Source organism: Nesoenas mayeri (assembly GCF_963082525.1).
Source record: "Nesoenas mayeri genome assembly, chromosome: 3".
NCBI lineage: Eukaryota > Metazoa > Chordata > Aves > Columbiformes > Columbidae > Nesoenas > Nesoenas mayeri.
This window is the reverse complement of record NC_137544.1, coordinates 52,564,251-52,590,663: the sequence shown is the minus strand read 5'-3', so window position 1 is coordinate 52,590,663 and position 26,413 is coordinate 52,564,251. Positions and strand designations below refer to the sequence as shown.

The following is a 26,413-nucleotide window of genomic DNA, read 5'->3' as shown; positions in this document are numbered from 1 at the left end:
TTGGATCACAGTGTGGATTTATGTTAGCACTGGATGCAAAGAGATAAATCCTAGCTGAACTTTACCTATCTAAAAATTATTTATCTGGAGTTAGACATACGTTTTGGGATAGAATGATTTGCCTTCTAGAGATACTAATCTCTTTCCATTGACTAAACAAGACCTTAGGCAAATAATTGAAATAACTAACTTTTTGAATTCTGGGCATTAATTCTGTCCTAATTTATAAATAACTGGTGACAAGAATGATTTCAGCAAAGGGTACATCTTTTCAGTACTGCCATTTTGGTTGCTGGTTAACCCACTGATTCATTGTGTGATTCATAAACAACTCTACGTTTCTTGAGTCAGTACTGGGTACAAAATAAACCTGAGAAAATAGCTCTGTGCTTGGGCATTTTGATATCACCATGTTTTATGCCATCTGATTACCAATTTAATTGTTTTAGAACATCACAGTAAGCAAACTGCTTGCCATGTCTTTGCCTTGTTTGAAATGAGTAGCCTGTTTTGCATTGCATGACTTTATATTCAGCAAGAATCAAATGAACTATAGTAAATTTATATTTCATTTAAAAAGAACAAACAACTTTCATTTTTTCCTTTGGCTTTCTATAAATAATTCTTCCATGGTCACACACAAAAAAATGCCGGGTCTGAGTGTGTTATTAAAATTAAGATTTTCTGACTGTAGGTATTAGTACACATCAATGCAGTTTTCAGGGTAGATACTTTTGACCTGTGGTGGTGTCTGATTTGCCATTAGGCAACGAAAAAAAATCTTGTTATAAAAATACAAGAAAAATTCCAAGAGGTTGTTCAAGGAACATATCTGTTTGGCAGCAGGTGGAGGAGGAATATTATTTTGGTGATAGCCCATAATGTAAAGCTGTATTATTCAAACAACCGCTTCAATTCAATATTATAATGCTGAACTTGTGTGGGAGACCGCCCTCTGGCAATATCACAGGAGGAATTTGGGATCTATTATTGCTGCTGCACGATATCTTTCTCAGTTTTAGTACTGTCTTTATAGCCAAAAGAAAGAGATTCTGGTCCCAAATTCAAAGTTTAAACACTGACTCCCCACAGTTTATTAGTGCACTGTAATATGAGCATGAATACTTAGAAGTTCATCACTATCGTACTCATCTGTGTAAAACCCTATGTGAATAACAGTAATGTGATTCCTCAACATTAAATGTATGATTGCAAGCACTTTGTACATCTCTGTAATTATAACAATAGATAGTCTTCTTTTATTAAACAGAACAATCCTTGTGCCAGACAGTCGCACAAGACCCAGCTGGTTACTGGAGGGTCTTGGTCTTCACTTTGTGGGTTTTGCCCCCTTCCACAGCAGACGCTCTCTTCAGAGCATCAAAAACTTCCCCTCACAGATTTTTGTATTGATGGCTTAAAAAGAATGGGAAGTGGTGCAGGTATTCATTATGAAGAAGATATGAAAGTTTTCTGTGCTGGAAGAGTGGGAGGGGATGACTTGAGTCAGGATAAGCATGTTATGCTCTTCTCTGTTTTGCCCTAGAAGAGACCAGGAGTAGGAAGTTCAGCCCAGTCACTTGTGGCATGTACCAGTAGGTGGGATGTACCAACCAGGCACTTCAAATTTTCTACTAGCCTGGTCATAAATGAACCAGGCCCTTGCTGAAACACAGTAACAGGGAGTGGGTAGTGACAAGCATGGGAAAGCTGCATCGGATCCTTAGTTTGCTTCCTGGTAGATAAAATTGCCTGCAAGATTTTGAAATGGCGCTTCTTGAAAATAGGGTTTTATGAATCAGTATATAGATATTGGTGTTGCTTGTGCCCTTGCTTTAGCTGGATAACTGCTGCTGTCACCTTGATACTAGCAGATAACGAGAAGTTATTTGTGTGACATACTTTCCTGCTGCCTAGAAGATGTGAGAGAACCCTTAGTATTGAGTTGCCAAACACATTTGAGAGTTGGAGGTGTACATGAAGATGCATAGGATGTGGCTCAGGTCAAGATGAAGCACATTTGTACATTTTAGCGGCGCAGCAGGAACCAGCTCCCGTTACGAACATTAGGAGCCAGGTACCACAAAGCTTGAGGAGCAGTTGTCCTTGAGTAGCTTGAGGAACAGTTGTCCTGCCCTGAAATAAATGCCTAGTGCCTGACCCGCTGGGCTGCCCTTCCTTGACCATGTTGACTGTGATGAGAACTCCAACACCTGAGTGTAGGCACATTCATCTTTGCACTGGTTAAATATCATTTCCCTTTCAATTGCTTGTATTGTGTATGTCCTGGTTTCAATCTGTGTCCAGTAAATGATAATCTTATAATAGACCAAGTGTGACTGTTGGAAGAGGCTTCCTTCAGAGGAAAGGGAATCAATTCATCCAGACTAAATAAATGAGCACTAGCAGTTCTCAGTCACTTCCTCCACAATTCAAGTCACCTCAGGGAAACACATCAGCCAAAAATTGTAGTTGTGTTGGGATTGTTCACCTAAGAATTTTCTAATGGACGAATTGTAAAGACACAAATTATTCACTTTGCATATTTGATGCATGTATGTACATTTGTGGGATTTTGCCTGCAAAACTCATCACTACTTTCTCATTAGGGAACTCCTTAAATGACCACGAGAAGGGGAGAGGAGGCATTTATATAGTGTTTTGTTTGTGTATTTTAGCTGGAATTACTTTAATACTTCTACCTGGCTAAATTCTCAGATTGAGCAGGTCATTCTTAATTCTTTTTGGGTTTTTTTGGTGGTTGGTTGGGTTTTTTTATTGCTTTACTTTAAGCATCTTGATAATACTTCTGCCTGGCTAAATTATCACTTTGAGTAATTAATTCTTAAAAATAATAATTTCAAAACGGAAAGTTATGGATTTTGTTTCTGGTTTTGTTTGGGGTTTTTTAAAATGTTTTTGTTTGTTGGGGATGGGCTTTGTTTTGGTTTGTTGGTTTGGGATTTTTGTTTGTTTTGTTTCTGTTTGTGTGTTTATTAATTACTCTGCTGTAAGCTTCTTGATGATGTGGATACTAAGGACTGACACCTACCAAGTACTATATTTTGTATGACTGAATTGTTGGCATAAGGGTGTGATACCTGTTCAGCATTACAAGACTAGAGGAACAAGGTTTTAGCATCAAAAGTAAGGACTATTTTAGGTTCTAAAATAAGTGCTAGTTTAAATAGGTGACTTGTATTTGTAGCTACTCTGTATTCTTATTGTCCTAAAATAATGAGCATGAAGAAGAGTTGCTAAGTACATATTTTCTGAAATCATTACTGTGAACAGATACACCTGTCATCTTCACAGAAGACTACATTTTTTTTTCACTGAAAAAAACATAATTCCCGTCAATACTTCACAGAATCACAGAATGTTAGGGATTGGAAGGGACCTCAAAAGATCATCTAGTCCAATCCCCCTGCCGGAGCAGGAACACCCAGATGAGGTTACACAGGAATGTGTCCAGATGGATTTTGAATGTCTCCAGAGAAGGAGACTCCACAACCCCCCTGGGCGGCCTGTTCCAGTGCTCTGTCACCCTCACTGGGAAGAAGTTTCTTCTCAAATTTAAGTGGAACTTCCTGTGTTCCAGTTTGTACTCATTGCCCCTTGTCTTACCATTGGTTGTCACCGAGAAGAGCCTGGCTCCATCCTCGTGACATTCACCCTTTATATATTTATGAACATTAATGAGGTCACCCCTCAGTCTCCTTCAGGCTAAAGACACCCAGCTCCCTCAGCCTTTCCTCATAAGGGAGATGCTCCACTCCCTTAATCATCTTTGTTGCCCTGCAGTGGACTCTCTCCAGCAGTTACTTCTCAAAGTACATATTTTGTTGCAAATATGCACATAGATATATGTGTGCATATATAGGTATATCTTTATTCATCATTATATGTTTCTTATTACTGCTGATATGAGAAGATCTCTCCTTAACCTCCTCCAAACTACAGCCTCCCAGTTGGACAGCTGAAACCCTACCTGTAACTGATGCAGTTGCATTGTGTCATGTATATCACAAATAACTGTTTCACTTATCTGAATTTTAAACTTCCCTTTATAGTATTTCATAATCTTATTAATACTGTGAAACTTAAATTTTGTGGTATTCAATTTCATTGTACCAAGGCTGATGAGTGTTTTTTATGACATTTTTATAAGCATGTTGAATTTTAATTTGACTAGTTGCAAGAACCTATGACATCTTTTGTTCTTCTGAAATGGATGGCATATCCATTTTCATGAATACATCAGGTACTCTTTCATTGCTGTTTTTCATTTAATCTTTTAGAGTAACTTTAAAGCAACAAATCAGCATAAACCAGGCTTTTTTCTCTAGCAATCAGTCCATTATGTCAGAAAAATTAGTACATTCACACAGAATGATATTTAGCATTAGATTTTAAGAGAAATTAAAGTTGATTATATGTTAATTGTTATGTTTAGCATTTGGTGAGATTTGCAGGGTTTCCTTTCTTTTCAGGAATCTTAAAATGGTGGAAGAACTATTGTCTTTCTTGCTTGCATAACTGCTTATCATTAGTTGAGTTTGCTCAGGTTTATGACCAACTTCATACACCCAGCTGAATACAGAACACATCCTTGTTTATAAACAATAATCTTAGCGTTAAATACAGATACTGGTAGTGCTGTACTTACTTGCCATTATCACAGGTTAATCAATGTAATAGCTCTGGCTTTGGTTGGAAAACAGCTACGTCGCTTCTTTTAGCATCTCTTCAGCATCCAGACCTTATTTGAATCCTTAATCTAAGTTGGAGGTTTTTATTACAAGTTTCTGAGATCACCCAGTGGCTTTTGCTTGTGTGTTTTCTGTAAATCAAGAACTATTGTAATCCATCTTTGATCCTGTTCTGATTTATGTATTTTCTAACCATGCTATTCCTTTTCTATGCTCGCTGCCTGCTTTTAATACGTTTTTATTTTGGAGGAGAACCACACCAGTGGTGAACTTCACCTCTGAAGTTTTTTCTGCTGGACTGTGATTCTGCCCTTTTCCCCATGTCTTCCATAAAGAGGAATCTGGATCCTGGATGCATCATGTTTTCTAGGTCTACGGGTTGCTTCTCTGAGTATATTTTCCAATGTTTCGGTTTCATAGCTTGTGAAAATTAATGTTTGGGAACTCTACTGGATACGTTGTCCCACATACGTCTTCTGAGGCTTCTGGGTTGGCTGTTTTTCAGCCCCTTCCCCTTCCTTTTCCCCTTCCTCTTCGCCTTCCCTTCTGATGTTTTTGAGGTTGTCTGGGTGATCTACTTCTCTGCGTCTCTGCAGTACCTCCAATGGGACATATGCTAGAGTCGTTATGGATGAGTTGGTCCATAAATCCTATTACTCCAAGTGTATTATCATGTAATACACCATTCCTTAACATCTTGAATATGTTAATGTACTTGAGTATTCTGGAAGGTGTGATAATTAAGCTATTCTTAGGCATATTTTTATATACATTCAGGGGGTGTATATATATCTATACACACATATAGATGTTTTATAGGTATATATATATATATTTGTAACATTTAGCAGTGTAAGGCAAATTGGGCTCCTTTAGGGCAGTTCAGGAGAATGGATAAAGTAAAAAACCAGGTTGTACTTGGCTTTGCTGCTGAAGGCTATGTATTCTGTAAAAGTCCCTTTTCTTATCTCCAGGTTCTCTCAAATACAGAATTACTTGGTTTTTACCATCTCCTGGAAGACTTTAGAAATATTAAAAAAAAATCAAAACATTTTCAGCCTTCATTTGCTATGGAATATTCAGTCTTCCCTTTCTGACCTAAGCTGACCATGTGAAGACTTCTGTTGCATCAGAATAAAATAGTTTACTGCTCTTTGGAAAACATGATGTCATAATTCTCGTATTTTTACACTCGTTCGTATCTTTTACAAAGGAGGGAAAGCAAGGAGATAAAAGAAATAATTTCTTAAGCAGCAGTGAAGCTGTAAAAATAAAACATCTTTCAGGCATAAATGGAAGATGAAAAAATGTGCATTGATTTTACTTGGTTCTCCTTCCCTCACATGAGAACTCTTGAATAATCCTTTCCATCTTCCAAAAACACCTTTTGATACTAGCACAGATATGGGCACAGGAAAATGTATGCTGCTTGAATGCTATATTAATTATCTTTGCAGCATATACAACTGAATGGTCTTGATCAGAACTCTGATGAACTTTAGTCTGTGTGTCTATAAAGTTGTTTTCTTTTATTAGTTCTTACAATTTCTTGGAGTTTGTGCTCTGTGAAGGCCAAACAGTTGTGGAGAACATTTAATGGTTTCTAATGACAAATTTTAGAAGTCTCAGCAGTGGAGTCTTTCAACAATGCACTACAAGTAAAACTTCTTCTAGTTGAAAATCTGTTGAAATACTATCCACTTCTGAATTTTTATCATTAAGGAGATTCTTCTAAAATTCATTTTCAAGCTTATGGAGTTTTTAGGCTAACTATATTAACTCAAATTCTAATATATAATTTATTTGCCTTATTACAACATTTCATTAAAATGTCAGAAGATACAGCAAGAACTAGGCATGTGGTGCTTTTCGCATATGGAAATAGCTATAGCGGTTCTGTTCTGCAGTGTGAATTAACAAAGATTGATTGCAATCTGTTTTTATTAACTCAAGGAAGAAAAGCAGTGTAGTGATATTAAGAAAATTAATTATAACTTTCTAATCTGGTAATTAATGTGCAGCTGGGCATGAGTGCAGTTAGTGCAATTCAGTAATTTGGCAGTCCCAACAAATTATCATCATCTGTTTTAAGGTAGACAACTGTTCTCTAATCTTTGCTCAAATTTTTATAATCTTTCTCCTTTTCAGAACAGTTTCAACAATTTCAATGTTAGATATGGTTTTTCACTATAATAATGTGAACTGAAGTTCAATTGTGTCTTTCAGGACTGAAGTTCAGTTGTATTTTTTAGAACCCTCTTCTATTATTTTCCAGTGTTGTACTGAAGTGTCTCATGAAGCACTTGCATGAAACAGTGATTACTGGTAATTGACCTGCATATGTTGAATAATCTTAAAATGCTACTGAGAATTTAATGTACCCTGTAAATTGAGATGCTTCCAATTAAATAGAATTCTTAGGATAATCACTTTCAAAACTAATCAAGTAATACAACTGTGTTACTAAACCCTGTTATTGACTTAATTGTGACAAATTAATAAACTGAACCAATGTAATTACTGTAATGGTCATATTAGTTTGCATTTTTCATGACCTATCCATAAATGTTTTTCAGAAACACAAAGGGAAAGTAGAAAATACCTGGACGTATCGAATAGCATGACAGAGTGACTTGGAGGGGGAGTGTTTGTGCCCTTCTTGCCTTCTTTATGAGGCATGAAGGTTATCGTGGAGCACTCCATGCTCAGTGCCTCTTGTCTGTTAGGAAATCAAATGCTACTGATGAAAAATTTGAACTGGGATCCTAGCAGTGGAATTGATAAGAGAAAATGCTTTTAAACAGTCTAACTGATTTTGCTATACAACTATCAAATCTGATTTCCTAAAATATACTGGTGAACAAAATATTGTCAGTCATGTTTATCTTTAGTATTATTTTTAACAATCGAAGGGGAAAAAGCACAAAGCATCTCTGTATATCAGACTCTGGAAACTCCCCAAAAGTATTCAATATCCTTACACTGCCAGGGAACAGATACTTTAAAATAACTGGTTTACTTACATAAGACTTTTGGGGGGTTTGCTTGTCTTATTTTAGAGCTTTTGTTGTTGTTGAAGTGTTCATTAGGAGTGCGTTAGAGAAGGAGTTCTGGGAGACGGAAAGCCAGGAGTTTTCAGCCTGGTGAATCTGTCTTTTTGGTTGTTCTGCGGCATAATTTCAACAGGAGAAAACATGGACAGCCTTTGCCAAGCAGGCATGGGTTTGAACCCGCTCAGCTGGAGGAGAATTGAACCGAGGTCTTTCACTCCTTGCACATGTGCTTTAGCTGCTGGCTTATTGCTTCCTTTAAAGAAAAAAGCATTAGCTATAGAATTTAAATTAGTCTGATCTTACTGATAGGGGGATGCTTGGTATGTTATGGCTTAAGGGCTTGTGAATAATTAAGATCAAGGGATCAATGTGGATGTCTTCATTAGCAGGATAGTTCAGCTCAGGAGTGAGCTGCTGAGAGTGTTTCTCCTGGTTTTCCCTACCTGCTGTGCCATGTTTTATAGTTAAACACAGAAGTGCCTAAGAGTGGATATTTGCTCAGCACCTTTAACCTACTTGTTCTTAGGACATGCAGAGATCACAAACCTGGTCTTAAATGCCTGAAGCAAAGTCATCGATGTCTTTTGTTAGATCCAGCTCAAGCTGAGCAGGGAGCCACCCAAAGCAAAGCTTTTAAGCAGAAATTTGATTATTTCATAACAACAACAAAAGATATAGGGGATTGGAGGAAAAGGGAGTTAGGAAGGCTCTAATCAAATAAAAGCCTTGGAATTTTATAAAGGACCTCCTAGGAGATTCTTTTGGTTTAGTGGTAGAGAGTAACATTCAGGCAGATCTGATACTGACTTTGCTTTATGCATAACTTCAGGAGACAACAACCTCCCACCCCCCAAAAGAAAAGAAGAAAAAAAAACCCCAAAACATGCACACACACACCAATCACCTGAGGTTTGTTGGCTGATATTAATGACTGTGAATGACATGGTGGTGTTCGCCATCTTAACGCCGCCTTCTAATTTGTGTTTCACAGCCTGTGTTATATCAGGGGGTTTCGGATCCTGAAATATTCCATATTGTTCTCGATATTAATAAATAAATAAATAAATAAATAAATAAATAAACTTGTATTTCAAAATGAAAAACGGGCAGCAATGCAGTTTATTACATCAGTCATATTGAGTGATTCATTTTGGAACAAATCAAATGAATAAAAAATATAGCAAATTTGGTGGGCTTTTTTCCTTTCTGTTTAGATACATCGTTGTGAACAATTAATTTTTTCATTATTTTTGTCTGCTTTAAACCATTTTGTCATTATCTTAAGTTTTTGTATTGTTTTGTTTTCAGATTTGCCAAGTGTTTTCTGTGCCCTCACGAGTGTAACACAAGATTCATGAGCCTTCTTAGTAATAAAGCTCAGTTTGCACATAGCAAAATAAGAATAGTTACATGAAATCCAATGGCTTGGAAAAAGAGATATTTTGAAGTCTTTTGTATTCTTTGAAGTCATTCTGTGGTGGATTAGGCATTCCAGTGCTGTAAATCAGTTTGATCACACTGTAAATTTCTGGTAGATTAGCTATACTTTGTTGTGTACTTTCATGTTACGACTGACAAAGATCACACATCACAGAATTAGTTGGTATATATGTAGGATAAGATATGACCCTAAGTGATATCCAGTAGTATGATTCATGCAGCTGCGCTGAGGTGGGTGGAGAAGTCTGAGAGATCCTCCAAAAGCAAATTCAGTCGCATGTATGAATATCTCAAGGCTTTTTGTAGCTGTGGGTTTTCCTCATAGTATTAAAAGGTATAGAACTTTATCCACAACACTTGAATCCTTCTGTTCAGTTTTGATAGATAGGTTGCTTTTAATATCTTTTTTTTTTTCTTTTAAATCTCCTGATTGATGATCAGTTGCTTGTACAGATAATTTTGAAAGCTGATCCTCTGTTGTATCTTTGGGTTTATCCTATTATGGCCAGCATGATATTCAGATTGAGAAAGAAACTGTAAAAGAAATGCTGAATTTTTCTATCAGGAGAAATAAGGATTGCCAAAGACTCTGTATCTGCTGAGATTGTTCTGGATTTTCTCTATGCTATTTTGCAATGAGTTGTTCCTAAAAATCCTGTATGCATTTGAACTAACAATATCGCATTATCATAGACTCATAGAATTATTTGGGTTGAAAGGGACCTTCAAAGTTCATCTAGTCCAACTCCCCTTCAATGAGCAGGGACGTCTTCAACTAGATCAGGTTGCTCAGAGCCCTGTCCAGCCTGGCCTGGAATGTCTCCAGGGATGAGGCATCTACCACCTCTCTGTGTAACCTGTGCCACTGTTGTCCCACTCTCATTGTAAAAAATCTCTTCCTCATGTCTAGCCTGAATCTCCCCTCCTTGAGTTTAAAACCATTACCCCTTGTCTTATGGCAACAGTCCCCATCTTTCTCATAGGCCCTTTTTAAGTACTGAAAGGCCACAATAAGGTCTCCTCGGAGCCTTCTCTACAGGCTGAACAACCCCAACTCTATCAGCATTTCCTTGTAGGAGAGGTGTTCCAGCCCTCGGATCATTTTTGTGGCCTCCTCTGGACCTACTCCAACAGGTTCATGTCTTTCCTATACTGAGGACTCCAGATCATATCAATGTTATGGCTGGGGGAGCGTTTCAAGTATGTCTCTTGCTGCTGAAGCCTACCAGTGTTAAGGTGATCATTGGATGCTGTGTAGGCTGAATCTCTGTTGTTTTTTTTTTCCTTAATATTGCCATATAATTTGGAATTACTATAGTAGAGCTAATGCCTGTCTAGTCAACCTTAAGAATGAATGGCACAACAAGCAATACTTCCATGATCATGTTCTGCTGTGACTGACCTTTAACTCTTTACAGGCTGACTTGTATAAGGGAGGACATGAGGATGAGCTCACATGCTTGTCTTCATGTTGTGGAAAACACACAAACTGACTTCTTAATCCAGTGGGCTGATGTGGGCTCTTTTCTAAGTGTTGGGTTAGGTGGATGTACCTAACCAGCATGCAAAATACATGGGGTTCTTGCTCTAATCTCACATTAAAAAATTAGTCACCTTGTGTTTACTGCTTTTTGATGAGCAGACCTTGCTCACTGTAGTACACTATAACTTAACTGAGTAGACCTGACCTGGCTTAAGGGATATTGTGTAACCATGACATTTTTAAAAACTGATCAGAATAGTTGGTTTGCTCTGTATTAAGCAATCTGCTGCCCACCAACAAGCAGTAATAAAAACCCAGTGGTATATGTCTCCATAGGAATCCAGGTAGCAGAGGGTAGAGACAAAATTACGCTTGTGCAATGGTGGGGTAGTTTAAGAGCTATTCAGAAGGAAGTAAAAAGAGGCTAGTGAGCCAGCTAAGCAGTTTGTTCCAGAAATTTGCTTTCATTGGTTTAAACTTCTCTTTAAAATTAGGTTTTTATTGTTACAACACTGATACATCTTTACAAGGAAGTTAATAGGAGGGAACAATCTTTCAGCAAATTAAATGAAAGGCTACCGTTTCCAGCTGACATCTGTGAAACTGCTGCTACATTCCTTGCAGTAGTGCTCAGAGAAATAAATGGGCAAGTATTCATTATAATCGAGCTTTAATGGTATCCATATGCTATATATCTTGTAATGGTGCTCCTGTTGTGTGGTTTCTGTGTAGTATAAAATATATGAGTGTTAGTCTGTCAAAGGCCCATTAATGTAAATGTCTTGATTCAACCCTTAGCCTTGCTGAGGCCTATGTGTTTTAAATATATCCCAGCAAATCATGGTTGGTGCAGCAAATCTGGCGGTCTTTCTGGTTGACCTTTCAGGTTGTCCATTTCATGTCATAGAACATACTTTCTAGACAATGAAACCTATTGGAGCAAGGAAGATTTTTAAAGTGTTTCATTTTTATTTTAATTCTTCTGAAATTAATATTTTCTAACAGACATCAGAATGTGCAGTTTCACCTCATGTCGCAATATTCTACACAGGCCATAAATAACCTGTTTTGTCCGTCTTCTATCCAGAATTCATTTTGTAAATTAATTGAGTTTCACTTAACTGTGTTTTAGTCAGCGTTGTTTTAACAGCCAATAGCTTTTGGATCTGTCTTCAAGGGCTTAAATCTGTCATTTTAGTATTCAGCCTGTTGTATGGTTAAGATTTACTAGCACCCAAGATTTTCATGAGCAGTACAAGTTCACAAGCCTGCTTTTGAGTAAATAAACTTTGGATAGTGGTTCAAACTTGCTTCTATTTCTCCACTCAGTGAAGGCTAAATTGCCCAGTTTTTGCACGATAGACTGGTTCTTCTAAATGATACACTCAGGTACTTTATAAGTCATAGCTTAACATTTAAAAATTACTCTTTATGGGCTTTACTTGCTTCCCTCCTCCTCCTCTAATACACAGGGACAGGATGCTGTAAAACTTTTACTGCTATTTTTCAACAAGCTTAACTCATCAAGGATGTATGATTTAGCTTTATATTGCTTTATCAGATTTTTGGGAGGTTTCAGAAATGAATTAATCACAGAAAATAAGGCAGAAGTCATGTCATCAAGCCATATGTTCGAGTACTGAGCACCTAAGCTGTGCCTAAGTTATCCCAGATGGATGTTTGCCTAGCCATTTCTGCAAGACTTGCAGCACGGATATTCCATGCTTTTCCAAGGAAGCTGATTCCATTTCTTCTGTGTCTTCACTACTGGAAGTTTTGTGGGGTGAGTGTTATTTTCTCTAATGTCTATCCTGGAACTTAAATACTTCACTATTTCAGTGGAAGATTTATCCCCTTATATGTGTTGGAAGGAGACTATTGCCATATCTAATCTATTATCCGTTAACAAGATCACTCTTTCTCCCCTCAGCCTGGGGGCAATGCTTTCTCTGTTCCTTGATAATTGTTACTCTTTTCTAAGCTTTCCCCCATTTTACCCAGTCTTTCTTAAAATATAGTCAGTGGCCAGCACAGGTTGCAGGTCAAGGAAGATCTTTTCATGACTGAATAACATGCACCCTTCAGCACCCTCATTCCCCAGTTCACATTTAAGCCATCTCATACACCCCGTGATGTGCCTTGTTTGTATTTCCACTTAACAGCCTGCTCATTTCTAAAACTTCCTTCCCCACACCTGCTTCTGCAAGCTTTTTGGGATGCTTCTCTAACAAATTCTAATCCTAGGTGAATTCTCCAAACATCTTTTCTGTGCACATTTTTTGAGTCAGCAAAATACTTGTCTTCTCAGAGCAGCTCTGGTATATGGTGTCATTCTCTGCCATATCAGTACATGATCCTCTGATATGGGAGACTATATGTTTCAGTATTGTTTGAGCCTCTGCTTTATAATAAACAACTGGTTTATTTTTTCTTCTTTTCCTTTTATGAACCTCTGTAATTGCGTAGCTTTTTCTGTGCGAGACAGATTGGTTTGTCCTTAACCAGTCATGTATTGACTAAACATGTCTTAGGTACTGCATAGGATTAGAAGAAGACCTGTTGCTGTCCACAGAGGCAGGAGCTGTAGCAGAGGTTGTTCTTTGTTAGGGAGGAGAAGGGAGCCCGGCCTTTTATATTCCATCCCTGCATTCACCCACACATCAAAGACAATTCGGATTCTGGTTGCTGACCCTTGAAGACACCGTGATCTGCCTACCTGAAAGAGACAGGAATGAGAAAGGGGGAGCCATCTCCACTTTTCTGTTTATTCTGATCATTTGGGCTTGGGCCAGGGTATTGTTCTTATAGTCCCAAACTTGAAATATAATAAGTGTCACGAAATCATTTTGATAGAGTAGACAGACTCTCTTTTAAGTTACTCATAAAAAATAGTTTATTTCAGTGGCTTTTGAGTTCAGAGTCTCTCTGGTACCCAGAAGGCAATTGGTCACCTTACCAAAAAATGACTAAATGAATGACTAAAAACAACATTTAAAAACTTTGACCAAATGTTTTGCTAGAATTGAGACAGAAACCTGATTTTCTTAAATGCTTTATAAAACTGTAGCCTCATTTTTTTCATTGATAATTTAAAAAAAGAAAAATAGCAAGGTACTTTCCCTTGTGTACATTGTTTAATAAGGAGAAGCTTTTCAACACGGTTAATGAAACTGTGTGTGCTTGTTCAGGAACAAAAAGCACACATTCTGTCTCCAGCAGGATTCTAGAAGACTGGGGTTTTTTTTCTTTTCAAATAGTAATCCTTTCATGTGGGTTTCATTTCATCCTATATTATCTTATTTTCATTGTATTGATTAAAATCCCATTACTGTTAAGAAAAGCTTATTTGACTACTTGATGCCAGCCATGGTTTACAAAATCCTCCAAGGAATAACTTAAGTGTGGTCATGAGTGTTAGTGCATGGATTGTGATTATTTTTTTAAGAAGTATTTTTAGAAGAAATGTTTGATACGTGTCATTTTTCTGCTCTGCCAAGGTAGAGTAAGACTTTCAGCCTTTTCAACTTACTGAATCATTCAGTAATTGAATGGAAAACTCCTTTCCTTCTTCATCGTATTCACTACTTTAAAGTATTATAGCATTGATTGTATGGTAAATTAAAACATGGATTACTACAAAAATATTGTGGAACAAGATTATTTTTTCTTTAAAAATACAGATCCTGCCTAATCTAACTTTACTGAGTTTTCAAGGTAATGTTTGTCTTTTTTTTTTTCTCTCTTTGTGGTATAACCAGATTGTCCCAGATCAGAATTTTTAGTGCATATCTGAGAATTAAGCTGTATTGTGCTGTGCATTGCTGTCTGAGATAGTCAGCATCATTGGTTTCTTGTAAATAGATCATCTATAAGATGTGCAGCAGCTGTGTAAATGTATTTGTTGCTTGAAGTAATAATAAGTAGAATAAAGGTCAAGTTCTGGGTTTGGTGGAACACAACTGAGTAACTGATAATAGGGACTCTACCACAGGAAAAGTGTAATGGGGATATTTTTTTCAGGTGAAAATCAGGTCTCTGTGAGATTATGTGTTGGTTTGTTTTGATTTTCTATGGGCCTGTTATATAGCAGAAAATATTCCTATTTAATCATATGTTAGTTAATGAATTTCATGATATTCTAGCCATTTGTTGATTTTCCTTGGTCACACAAACAATGAGAGGCTTGGTTCATTTATAAATATGTGATCCAATGAAATCACATTTAATGTTTATTAAACCGTATTGCATTATGTTTGGAGCACAAGCATAACATTGAGAATCAGAAACTGATTCATATCATGGATATCTTCCACTAGCCTACTGATATGCCTGAAATTAATGTCACTTGAGAAAAATAGGGATAGCTTTTTATCATTAAATTGACTGGATTATACTGAATAACATGTATCTCCTATAAATGTATAAAGTGGGAGAAAAGGAATCTGTAAATTGCAGGAATTTACTTTAATCTTGTTTTTGAAATAGTTAATAGGCTTTGAAGGATAAAACTGTGCTTAAGCAAATGTGTCGTGCCAGGAAAAGAAATGAGAATGGTATTTTTTATACACTGTATTAGTGATTTCCAGAAAGGGAACCACTTCCCAGTTCCCAAATCTGAATGATATTAATGAGAAGGATTTCTACAGTGATACTGATGTTTCAGTCAGGCTGCAGGGATTCTTTGTATTCATATTAACCTGTAGTCTCTGCAGTGATTTTAAAGACAGTTACAGGTTTTTAATGCTTGATCAGTGTCTGTTGAAGCCACCAGGAGTTTTTCTGTTGGTTATGAGGAAGGATCAAACCCATAGTGACTAACACTGAGAAAAACAAATGTTTATCTGATTCTAGAACAAATGGATCTATATAAGACAGCAATGTGTGGGTAAAGAGGAAGGAGAAGATTGAAGCAGACTGGAAAAAAGGGACATTTATACTTTTCTTAAAGCATTTGTCAGAACAGATTATGTCTTTAGCAACAGTAGTCTGAAAAAAGACTTCAGGATTTTTTATCTGGAAAAGCCGTTCCTTTTAGTGAACCAGAATGCCATTTCAGTAGTGTTTTGTACAGCTGTCACAGCATCTGTGAAAGCAGATACTGAAGAGAGAGATTTCCCTCAACAACAGTGATGTCTCTGTATTGTACACGTTTAGATCGATATACATATCTGTGAATGCATATACAAGTCTAATTTATGGCATTTGTAAGTCAAATGTTATATCAGATGAGTATCGCAGCTGCAAGTCTTGTGACAAGCTGTCCAGTATCTAAAACCCCTGTTGATCCAACAGCTGTACTGAAAGGAAAAATAATTGACTGTCACTCAGAAAGCCTTTGGCGTAGGCTTCTTGCAATGAACAGGAGCTACGAAACTGTTTAAAACAGACCTTTGCAACTTGTCAGCCAATTATTTTTAATATCGGAGCCATGCAGTTAGTGTAATGATTTTTATTCTCACTTCAAACATTTAATGGTACCGCATGCAATATCAAGTGCAATAAATGTGACTAAATGCTTTGAAAGACTTTTTAACTTAAATGACTGTGAATCCACTTAAAATATTTTCTTGACATGAGAAGCTAATAAAAGCTAATTGACTTCAGAAAAGTAGAAGACTGAAAATGCTTTTTAAAGTTACCATCTGGTGGCAAGGAATTAATGCGATCTGGATAAACAAGTGATACAGATATATTTAAAAGGACCGAGTTTGAGATTAGGACAATCTAGAGTTTTATAAAAGTAGCGCTGGGAAGTGGGAAAGTGGGAATTAGTGGCTGGGAAGTTTCATATAGCCTGTTACTTTACATCCATTGCTTTGATGGTTTTAATCTTTACCTTCTCTAAAAAGTCCTCAGCAGACTGAAAAGACCAAATACTTTAATTTTTTCCTGTTGAAAAGAACAGTAGTGACTCTCCTTGAAAATTTGACTCCTGCTCTTCTGATAGAGAAGGTACTGTTCTCACAATATTTCAGTATACTGATATTCTTGATTGCATTGTGAGTGTCCTTAACCTGAACTGGAGGTGACCACTGTTGCAGGGTCTCCATCCTAGAAAAGCATCTTGCTGCTTTCCACCTGAGGCTGTGTGGGGACTACTTAAAGATGTCAAGTGACTAGCAGTAGAGGGAAGAACATCTGGTAACACAGGAGTCATCTGAGAGAGCAAGAGGAGAGTTGTGAGGCCAGAAAGAAAGGAGCACACACAGCAAAACCAAGAAATAACTGGGGAAGTTCTGGGTTCTAGCATCAATTCTCCACACTGTTCCCATGTTAACTAGTCACCTCCAAATGCAAACTGTTCAACAACTCATCCTCGTAACAAATTATTTTACAGACAAAGGAAATTGATAATGTTTATTTGCACTTGGGCAATGCAGTTGATGTGACACAAGAATCATTTAGCAAAGCTCTAATATCAGTTATTAGTCAAGGAATTCTCATGTGGTATAGAAAATCACTGAAGTCAGAAGTTCATGAACTGATCGGGATGGCTGGGGGAAGTATAGCAGGAAGAAAAAAAAATAACAGTTGTATGTTGGAAAAGTGGTGTAAAACTGGGAGCAGAGTTTCAGAGAGAGGTGTGCTGGACAAAATAGATCAAGATTGCTGATTGCCATGGCCATGGTGGTTTAAGACAGTGAGCCCTCTAATGTGAAATGTAAAGTTCTTAAACGAGCTTTAGACCTAAACAAACATGGCAGAGAGGAAGATTTTATATATATATATATATATATATAAAAAAAAATGGTGTCTCTCATGGATTCTTCCAGGATTTTTAGTTATTTTTCTCCCCAGTGATTCTGTTAAAAAAAAAAAAGTGGTTTCTGTTGGTTTCTCAGAACCAAGAGGTTTGGAGCTTTTCTTGCTTTGCGGTTTGGGGCTTTTTTTGGAGGTGGAGGGGCTTTTTGCTTGATATTTGGAGTTTTTTTAGACTGTCCCTAACACTGAGTTATACCAGTTGCTACAGAAGGGAATTTCATTCTAATACCTTCTTATTTTACACCATCTAACTTATTATCGCATGGATGGCAGAACTGTAGACTTCTATTCATGACTTTTTATTTCCTGTTATTTTCACACTTCTTTGGGGAGCTGATTAAAAGCAGTCTATCCTGGTCCTTATTATCTCTAGCCTTGCTCTGTTGTGCTGTATTCCCTCTTGCTTTTTTGGCCCTTGGAAATTGATTAATTAAAGCTTTAGTGCATAAAGTAATAGGAAACATGAATTGTTTAGCTTATTCATTAGTGTGTTGTGAGAGGCATGTAGGTCTGTGCTGTGCTCAGATAACTTTTTATCAGAAATGATTACAATAACAAGTACAGTGTTAGTACAGCTTTAGATGGTGACACTGAAAATTACCTTTAAACACTTGATATGTCTCATGGTGACATTTCAGATCGTTAGCTGCTTGGCTGCTAATTGTCCCTGCCTGTCTCATGCTCCTCCACGGTGGTGCTCGCCCCTGAGCTTATCGCTCTGTTGCTTTGCCCCAGGGTCCCCGTTCCACAAGCTCTGATGCCCCTTTAGAGCACCAGTAATGTGAAAATGTCACAGGGCAGACAGCCATGAGGAAAGGCTTGTACAGACCCTGCCAGTGAAGTCCTAAAGAAATTCAGTATTTTTCCACAGAGAAATGCTGCAGGAATTTGACATAAACAAAGCAGCCCAGCAGTCTGAACGGGCTGGTGAGAAGAAGATACTCTGATTATTTTAAGCATCAATAGGCACAGTATCGCTAGATCGAGATGTTCAAAACCCATCTATCAGATCGCAAAAGAAGTATCCTGTGGTCTCTGGTGGCGTTCAGAGCCTGTGGATGAGGTGTTTCATTTTTTTATTCTCAGCAGCCGACAGACTTCAATGTATACAGTGAAGCTTGATCTTCCCAGAGACAATTTCACTGGCCTTTGCTTATTCTCTGCTGTTCTCCAGGGGCAGATGAGATTGTCTCCTCTGTGTCTGGGTTCTCTCTGGCATTTTGGTCTCCACCTTCATCTTGGCTCCTTCTGCTCCCTCTGCTCCATTCACTTCAGTGTCCACTCACTTCAGTATTGCCCAGAAACCATCATCGCTCTGGCCTCATCATGAACAAGTATAATAGTTTTCACCACAAAGGGGCTGATGCTGTTGCCATGACAGTGAGTTTGAACGTGGTGTTGAACAATGTCCTTCTTTGCTGCACAGAGAGTGCTTGGTGGGGTTTCATGGACTATGATTTGGACATAAACCAGGCATAACTCTCTAGCCTTCTCTGTGTGTTTAAATGCACATTTCTCCAACACTTCCACCACTGACTTGATCCTCCTGGGACATGGGGACCTGTCCCGGCAGAGGCCGCAGCACAGAGTAATTTCATACCTCATGCACCTTCTGTTTCCTTCCCACTTTTACATTAACAGTGCTCTTCAGTCTTGGTTGCTGTTCTGTCCTGTTTCAAGACAAATTGCTTGTCCAATGGTCAGCTTGAGCAAGATCAGCCTACCTGATAGTGTTTAATGATTGTTGAGCATTTTAACCTCCTGCCTGCAAATATAGTAAGGAAATAGTGACCATTCTAGCACAGCTTTAAAGGTCACTGGGTAGGTTTCTTTACAAAGGTGAAAGGCAAAAATGTTGGGAGGAGGAGAATTTCTGTTCTTGAAAAATGTAACCACAGACAGTGCAACTGATGTGCCTAGGTACCATAGGGTCTCAAACTGACTGTTAATCTTCAAGAACCACAAAACTATTTGGACTGGTCCTGTCTTCCAAATATTGCCAAGGAGAGCAAGGAGGTTGTTTGGTCTTCTGCTGCCCTTTTACAGATGGACATCTCTGTGATGTTTGGATTGGAAAGTGTGTCACATGCAGTGCCTTTGAAGGAACTGATGAACCACATGGAGAAAAACTAGGATCTTGTTTTAATATCTGTTTCATATTAGTAACTTTTTGGAGCTGTGCTGGTATTAATAGTTTCTCACGCAATGAACGGTCAGTCACAGTATTCTCACTTTTCCTACTTTGAAGCCAGAAGATGATGTGCATGTGCCTCCAGTACAAATGGATGCACCACCTGTACTGGCAGAACTGAAGTGGCCAGGAGATCAGCATTTATTAATGCTGACGCTGTATATGACTAGGCAAATAGACAAAATTAATGTTCTCAAACAAATAGCTCTTGAGGCTATACTACTTCATTATCTCATTTGTTACAGTAAAAAAAAAAAAATAAATCATTGCAGCATAGAGTATTTTTTATTCCCTGTCGTACTGTAAAATTGAGCGACCACTTTTGTTTAGTCTTCATGCTGCAGTTGCTGACGGTACTAATTCACTGTCTGCCTCCTCCTGCTAAGTCAGCATCCCTAGAAATCCCCTCCCCAGGTAATTGCTGGTCCCAGTCAGTGTTCAGAGAGGGCAGCTCAGCTGAGCAGGAGGCCGCCAGCTGGGCAGTGATTAGGCAAGGGCAGTAGTTACACATTCATTGTCACAGCTGAAAAACTAACCAGCTGTTAGCGTTTGACTGAAAGATTCTCCTAACAAAGACGAATAAAACAGACATCAAAAACCACCACACAAGCTAGCTGGCTGATTTAAGTTTCTTTTGCTGCCGTCTGCAGCTGTCAAGACATTGTGTGAAAGATGCTTAACCAGATTATAATAATTTTCTTTTCTCAGAGAAGGAATACTGTGGAAAAGTTGGGACTCCAGCAGCAGCAGTTCTTCCTTGGTTGATGCTGTCTTGGAGGAGATGGGGACCACATAGGCCTGCAAAAAGTTAATTGTTCTCTATTGGAAGTTGGACAGGAAGGTGTTTGTGGTGCTACTGGGACTCGAAATGCACAGGTGCCATGCCAGCCCTGTCTGGGGCTCCCTTGTCTGGCTTTGCCCCCAAGGTGCTGTCCTGGCAGCTCTCACCACTAGACGTGAGTGGAAGAGTTGAGCACCAGTAGTGTGGGCAAACCTGGGATTTCTGTGTTCCTGCTGTTCTTCTGCCAAATAGGGGTACGGGATGATTTGCTAGGTGTGGGCAAAACAAAACCACATTAAATATCTTTGAAGTATTAAAGAAATCATCGATTCCAGTGCTTGTGAAGACATGCTCTTACATCAATAATTGTTTGTTGTGTCTTACATCTATGATAGAAATGTTAGACATAATGCATTGTGTCAGCTTGTTTATTTTACTAGCTCACAATATGTGGCACTGTCTATATGGCTTTGCCTGACGAGGTGTAGAAGATTCTTGGACTTTGAGGTATCCTGTTCATGTTGTAGTATTGCAGAAAGGTTTTCTGGTTTTATTTTGGGTATTTTTGGTTTGTTGTGGTTTTTTATTTTGTTTATTGGGGGGGAGGCGGGGGACCAGTGGTGGTTTTTGTTTGTTTGTTTAATCTGCTAAAAGTTATCTTGCAATATTTCATGATGTGGCATTGCAAATGTGACCTTTCCAGTGGGGGATGATGTTTTCTTTCACAAAAACAGTTAATAATTTTACTTTATTTCTAAGGCACATAAACTTGGGGGTTGTACCTGAAGAAACATGAAGTGCGTCCTGGGGGAACTGGGAGGGGTAAGAGGAAAAAAAAAAGCTGGAATGTGGCCTTTGCATTGCCCTCCCTCTTTCCCTTGACCTCCATGTGGGCAGGTCCCTCTCCATGTTGGACATAAGAGGTTTGGCTGGTGGTGCGGGGTGAGGCAAGCAAGCTGGGGCTGCAGGTGCCCTGGGCAACCCTCTGCTTGTGCGAGTCCCCGTTAAAAAAGGATTAAGCCCAACAATTCCAGTCCCGTTATATTCTCCAGGCAGATTCCCTTGTCCCCTCAGCACTCCTGGAAGCACCAGGCACAATCTCTGTGCTCCCAGCTTGAGTCTCATGGCTCTGGTGAATTAATACAGACCCATCCTAGTGCCATGTTCTCATTTCTCTGTCGTAATGTTTTGAATTTTCACTCACCATCATTGTTTGAGTAGCTTTTTTGCAAAAAGAAAAAGGATCAGCATTAATTAAGTGCAAAGGGGTTATGGGGAGTTATTTTCATATTTAATCCAAGAATCTTTGACAACAGTGGCTCTGGGACACTTCAAATTGTTGCTGCAAGGTCTCTTTTATTCTGGCCTTTCACCTTTTTTACTGGCTAAGTCTGCGGAAGGATACTGACTGTCAAGTTCTGGTTTTGCATTTTGAATTAAATACTGAAGTTCTGAAGTCTTGCTCTGCTTCCAGCTTGTGGAATTGTCCTGGCAGCTTCCAGGAGAGGTTGGGGTATAATAAACAAATGGTCTGCAGAGACTGAAATACTTCTTCTCACTGATGGCAAGAATTTTGATTTGTTAAGTGTTTAGACCCTTTGAAGTATTTGCACAGTTTCCCTGAGGATTTGCTGTTCCTTTCAGTTGAAGATTAACTGCTGATTTATATATATTTGGGATGTAATGTAATTTCTTAAAAATCTTGTAAATATTGTTGTGCCTCTGAAATTTAGTAATTTAGAAAAACACCTTTACATATTTATATTTCCTCTATGGTTCCCTCTCCTGGTACATTCTGTACATAATGGAAGATATACTGAATCTCATACTTTCTGTTCCTATGTACAATTGTGGTCTGCCGGAAAAATAGCGAGTTGAGTTACCAGCAGCCTGGGCCAATGAGTCTCGTATTTCCTGAGAATGAATGACAACAGGATTACAAACATTGTCTTTCAGAATCTGTGTTCAGTAACAAAGTTTATAAAATAAATTAGACATATCATAAACCAGTGATGGTCCCGCTTCAATGCACTCTTTTGAGCCAGATCCTCACTTCAGATTTGACTTAATCACATAACACTAGTTATAACAGTAGTTATAATAATACGGAAATAAGTTCTAAAGATGTATTAATATTTTACAGAACCTTTAATGGGTTTTAAGTGGTATAAACTATTATTTTAGACACCATGATTTGAAATATATTAGTGTCCTGTAAACTGAGATTATTTTAGCACTGCTCTGGGACTTCAAGCAAGTTTGAGTAGTGTGTCTCCTTTTTTCTTTCCTTCCTGAAGTGTAGAAGGAATTTTGTTTCTGTCTCTGATGCCAGTACATGACTGACACTTAGTGCAGGTTGTACTGAGTATCAACACAGGAAAATTGAAAAATACAATGTCAAAGTAAATTACACAAAGAAAGCGAGATAAAGTGTTGCAGCTAATAGGAAGGGCGAGTGTCACACCTGGGCCCCCTTTGCTGTCCTCTGCCTATGGCGGTATGGATCTGTCTCTTCCTCAAGAGTGCATTTATCAGCTTACATGGCATTTGGGACATGAAACCATTTTGGAATAAGAACGGAATAAAAATAAGCCACAGAAAGTTTTCAGTGCTTTACTTTGCTTTGGTTGAGATGACTAGTGTGCACATAACTTTGAGCAGCTCACAAGCAGAGCCACATTTTGAAAAACCCCTTTGAATATCCCTCAAATTCCCAGACCATTGAGATTGCTGCTGTGATGTCTTCATATGAATAATGGGTGACCTTGGGAGAAAAACTGTGGGAACTTGCAATGTGATATGTACTTTTGCTAAAATGTGGAGTAGAAATAAAATGTTTCACCAGAGCCCCAGGCTTGCATCTCAAGACTTCAGCCCATAACTCCATAACTGAAGAGTAAATAGATATCCAGCATTGACTCTATGGCTGAAGAGTAAATGATTACCTAGCATTGACTTGTTTAACTGTGGAGAACTTTTTGGACTCCCTGATAATAATATTGGTGAAGAGCTTGAAAAATGTCTGAGTGGGAGCACTGGATGTGTTGGGCAGAAATCAGTATTTTACTATGTCTGGTTATTAAGATTTACTGAGCTATTACACTTATTTCTTGCATGTTCTCTTCTAGGGCACCTCATGTCATTTATAAATGTACTTACTGTTTATAAACCTTGACACAGAAGTATTTTTCCATTTCAGCATAACCCTTCATCTGTTTAAGTTTCCTCTTGCTTAAGGTCTGCTACAATATTGAGCAAAATTTGGGGTGGGTGGGGAGGTGAATGAAGAGCACCCTGTTCAGTTTCTGTTTTTTTAAGGCAAGAGTCTGTTGCCAGTGTCTATTTTCCCTGGTCAGAAAGGATCAGAGACAATGAAATCTCATTCTCTATGCTGAGAGCTTTGTTGAGCATCTTCTAGGCTCTAGTATTGTCTCTTCAGGAACTATCTGCAGAGCTGTGCACACTGGACTATCACCTTAAAATAAGGATAGAGTTAAATGGAACCAGAAGCAATACTGTGGCTGCTTCAGTTAGTATGTTGGAATGTGGAAAAATTAACCTATTTTGTTGCTCCCAAAGATAAAATATATGACAGAATAGCAGACACCACAGCTGAAGATTGCATGAAGAATAGTTAAGGCACCGAATGGCAGTTCTTGGGGTCTACCACTGTTGAAACAAGCTTGTAGTTTTGACTTGAAGCACCCATCTGAGACTAAACCAGCAGATATCCTCATTATTTTGCAGATTTGCAAAAAATATGTTGATGCCTTTTTATTTCTAATCAGCTGTCCCAATTGAAAACAATAAAAGCTACATTAAATAGTACATAGATGCAACATAGAGGTTTCTTTCTGTTTTTCTTGCATTAAAAGTAAAGAATGTGAGTTTACAGTCTTCAAGCCATCTTAAACAAGAAGAATCTTCCACTCATGGTAAAACACATTGCTGCACTCAGAAAACCTCTTGATAGCCTTGCTTGGAAATTGTTCTGGTTAACAAAATGCAGTATATCAAACCTTTCTGACAGGTTGGGTTGATAGCAGCAGACATTGTAGTGGAGCACAAGTAGAGACTTTATTATGTTTTGTGGCAAGTTGGGTTGGTGCCTTGCTGCAGGAACCGCTCGATGTTTCCACTCTGAGATTTATTGAGAAATTTAATAGAAAAAGAAGTGGGCTTTTGCCACTTGCACCATAACATGATAACTTTGCAAAACTGTGAAATATTTCATGTATGTTTGTTTGTTTTTCTGGCGAGCTTTATTTACCAGTAGTGCCTTATGTCATCTCTTTTGATATGGCTGATTTGGAAACAAGCTAAAATATTTTCATCCAGAAATCAGCAGTTAGGCAGGACTTGGGTCAGAACGTTCCTGAGGTGGTGCCTGTTTCTTGGGTGAATAACTAGTGTGTCAGTGTCAGCTCTTCAGTCTGTAGATAAAAGGTCTCCAGACATGTTGTCTGCAGTATTCACCTTGATACTATTTTCTGTAGTGTCTGATGCTTTTATGTCACTATCTGGAAAAATTCTGACCCACAGCAGACTAAAGTGCAGACAGCTTGTAAGCCAGGTGGGTTTTTCTCTTCACTTTTCTTTTCATCAAATGTGAAAAGTACTCCAGTCTTCCTAAGATTGCTCTTAAAGTGAGATATTCAGATCCCATAAAACTTCTGTTTCTGTCGTATATATACCATATCAAAGTTGGATTGTGTACATCTTTGCAGTACCTTGATTTCATTATGTCATTGATTTTGTCTGCAGCTATGAAGATTAGAAACATTTTTCTCCTTTGGGATTTTGGGCAATCATTTGCATCAGAGGATTTCTACGTGTCCCAGCCCCTCACACTCTTATGGCCAGCCAGGGAAGCCTCATCTGTTCTCTTGCCTTTTGCCCTACAAGTTCTCCCTCCACTCAGTACTCAGATAAGCTTAGTCATTTCAGTGCTTTGTGTTCTGGGAAAATCTATATCATACCTATAGGGAGTATTTGACAGATGCTGTGGCTCTTCGGAAATAAGACAATATAAATCCACCGATCAGTAGGTAATGTTCTGGGTTTATTTTTGGTGGCACTTGAGTGCGTTCCAGTTGTGCCTTCAACTCAAGGCCAGGCAGCCGAAGGTGTTGCATGGTTTAAAGCCATGGCATTTAAGTAGAACACCAATGTGCCCATTATTTGTAGCCTTTACTCTTCTTTAAAAGTTTAATGACTTGTTTTTATTTTATGTGTGTGGCAGAAATGTCAAATTAATGTGTTAATATAGCTAGAGGGGAAATTAATTTAATGGAGTCTTCATTTCATTATATTGGTTAAACTTCAGTTATAGATACTTGACCTTTTGTAGAAGAAATTTTAATTCAACTGAGGACTTCCATCACGATGAACTAAAGATGGGGTTTCTTGGCTTTTTGCTTTGTTTTCATAATAGGAGTTACATTTTAACTAAGGAGGAACACCCAATTTTCATGGTTGTGCAAGTACTAACTAATGACTGTAGTGGCTGCATATGTGTTAAAGTAAAATTAAATTTTTATTTATGTGTATTAACGTCTGTTTAATGCTGTTTACAACTTGAAAATAAGGAAGGCATTCCAGTACCTAATAAGTGTATTTATATCTAACATTCATTCTAATAATATGCTTGTCTAATATATCATCATTCACGTAGATGCTCCGGAAAGCTGGCTAGCTTTTCTTTAATTTCAAGAGTTTTTCTGAATATTGCTGCTGCATATTTCAAGGGAAAAAAGACACTTTTATGGAACGAAACTTTAGCAGACTTCTCAACTTGAATCTTAACTAGCATTAGTTTCTAGTGGGGATTTAGCAATAAATGTGCTTTTCTCTACTCTCACCACAAAACCTGAGATTAATTTTGCTGTGCAGTGTCTTTAGGTCTTAATTAAACCTGAAGTTACTCATCCTGGTAAGAGTGCTTGGACAGACAATGCCTAGATATCCTACTCTATTAAATTCTCAAGTATT

At 38.1% G+C, this 26,413-nt stretch overlaps 1 protein-coding gene across 1 annotated transcript in view; it reads left to right on the top strand.

Moving 5' to 3' along the window:
* Nucleotides 1-26,413, top strand: part of MAN1A1 (mannosidase alpha class 1A member 1) — a gene marked incomplete at its 5' end in the record, with an annotated part of 145,033 nt that overhangs the window by 89,502 nt on the left and 29,118 nt on the right. The window lies entirely within an intron of this gene.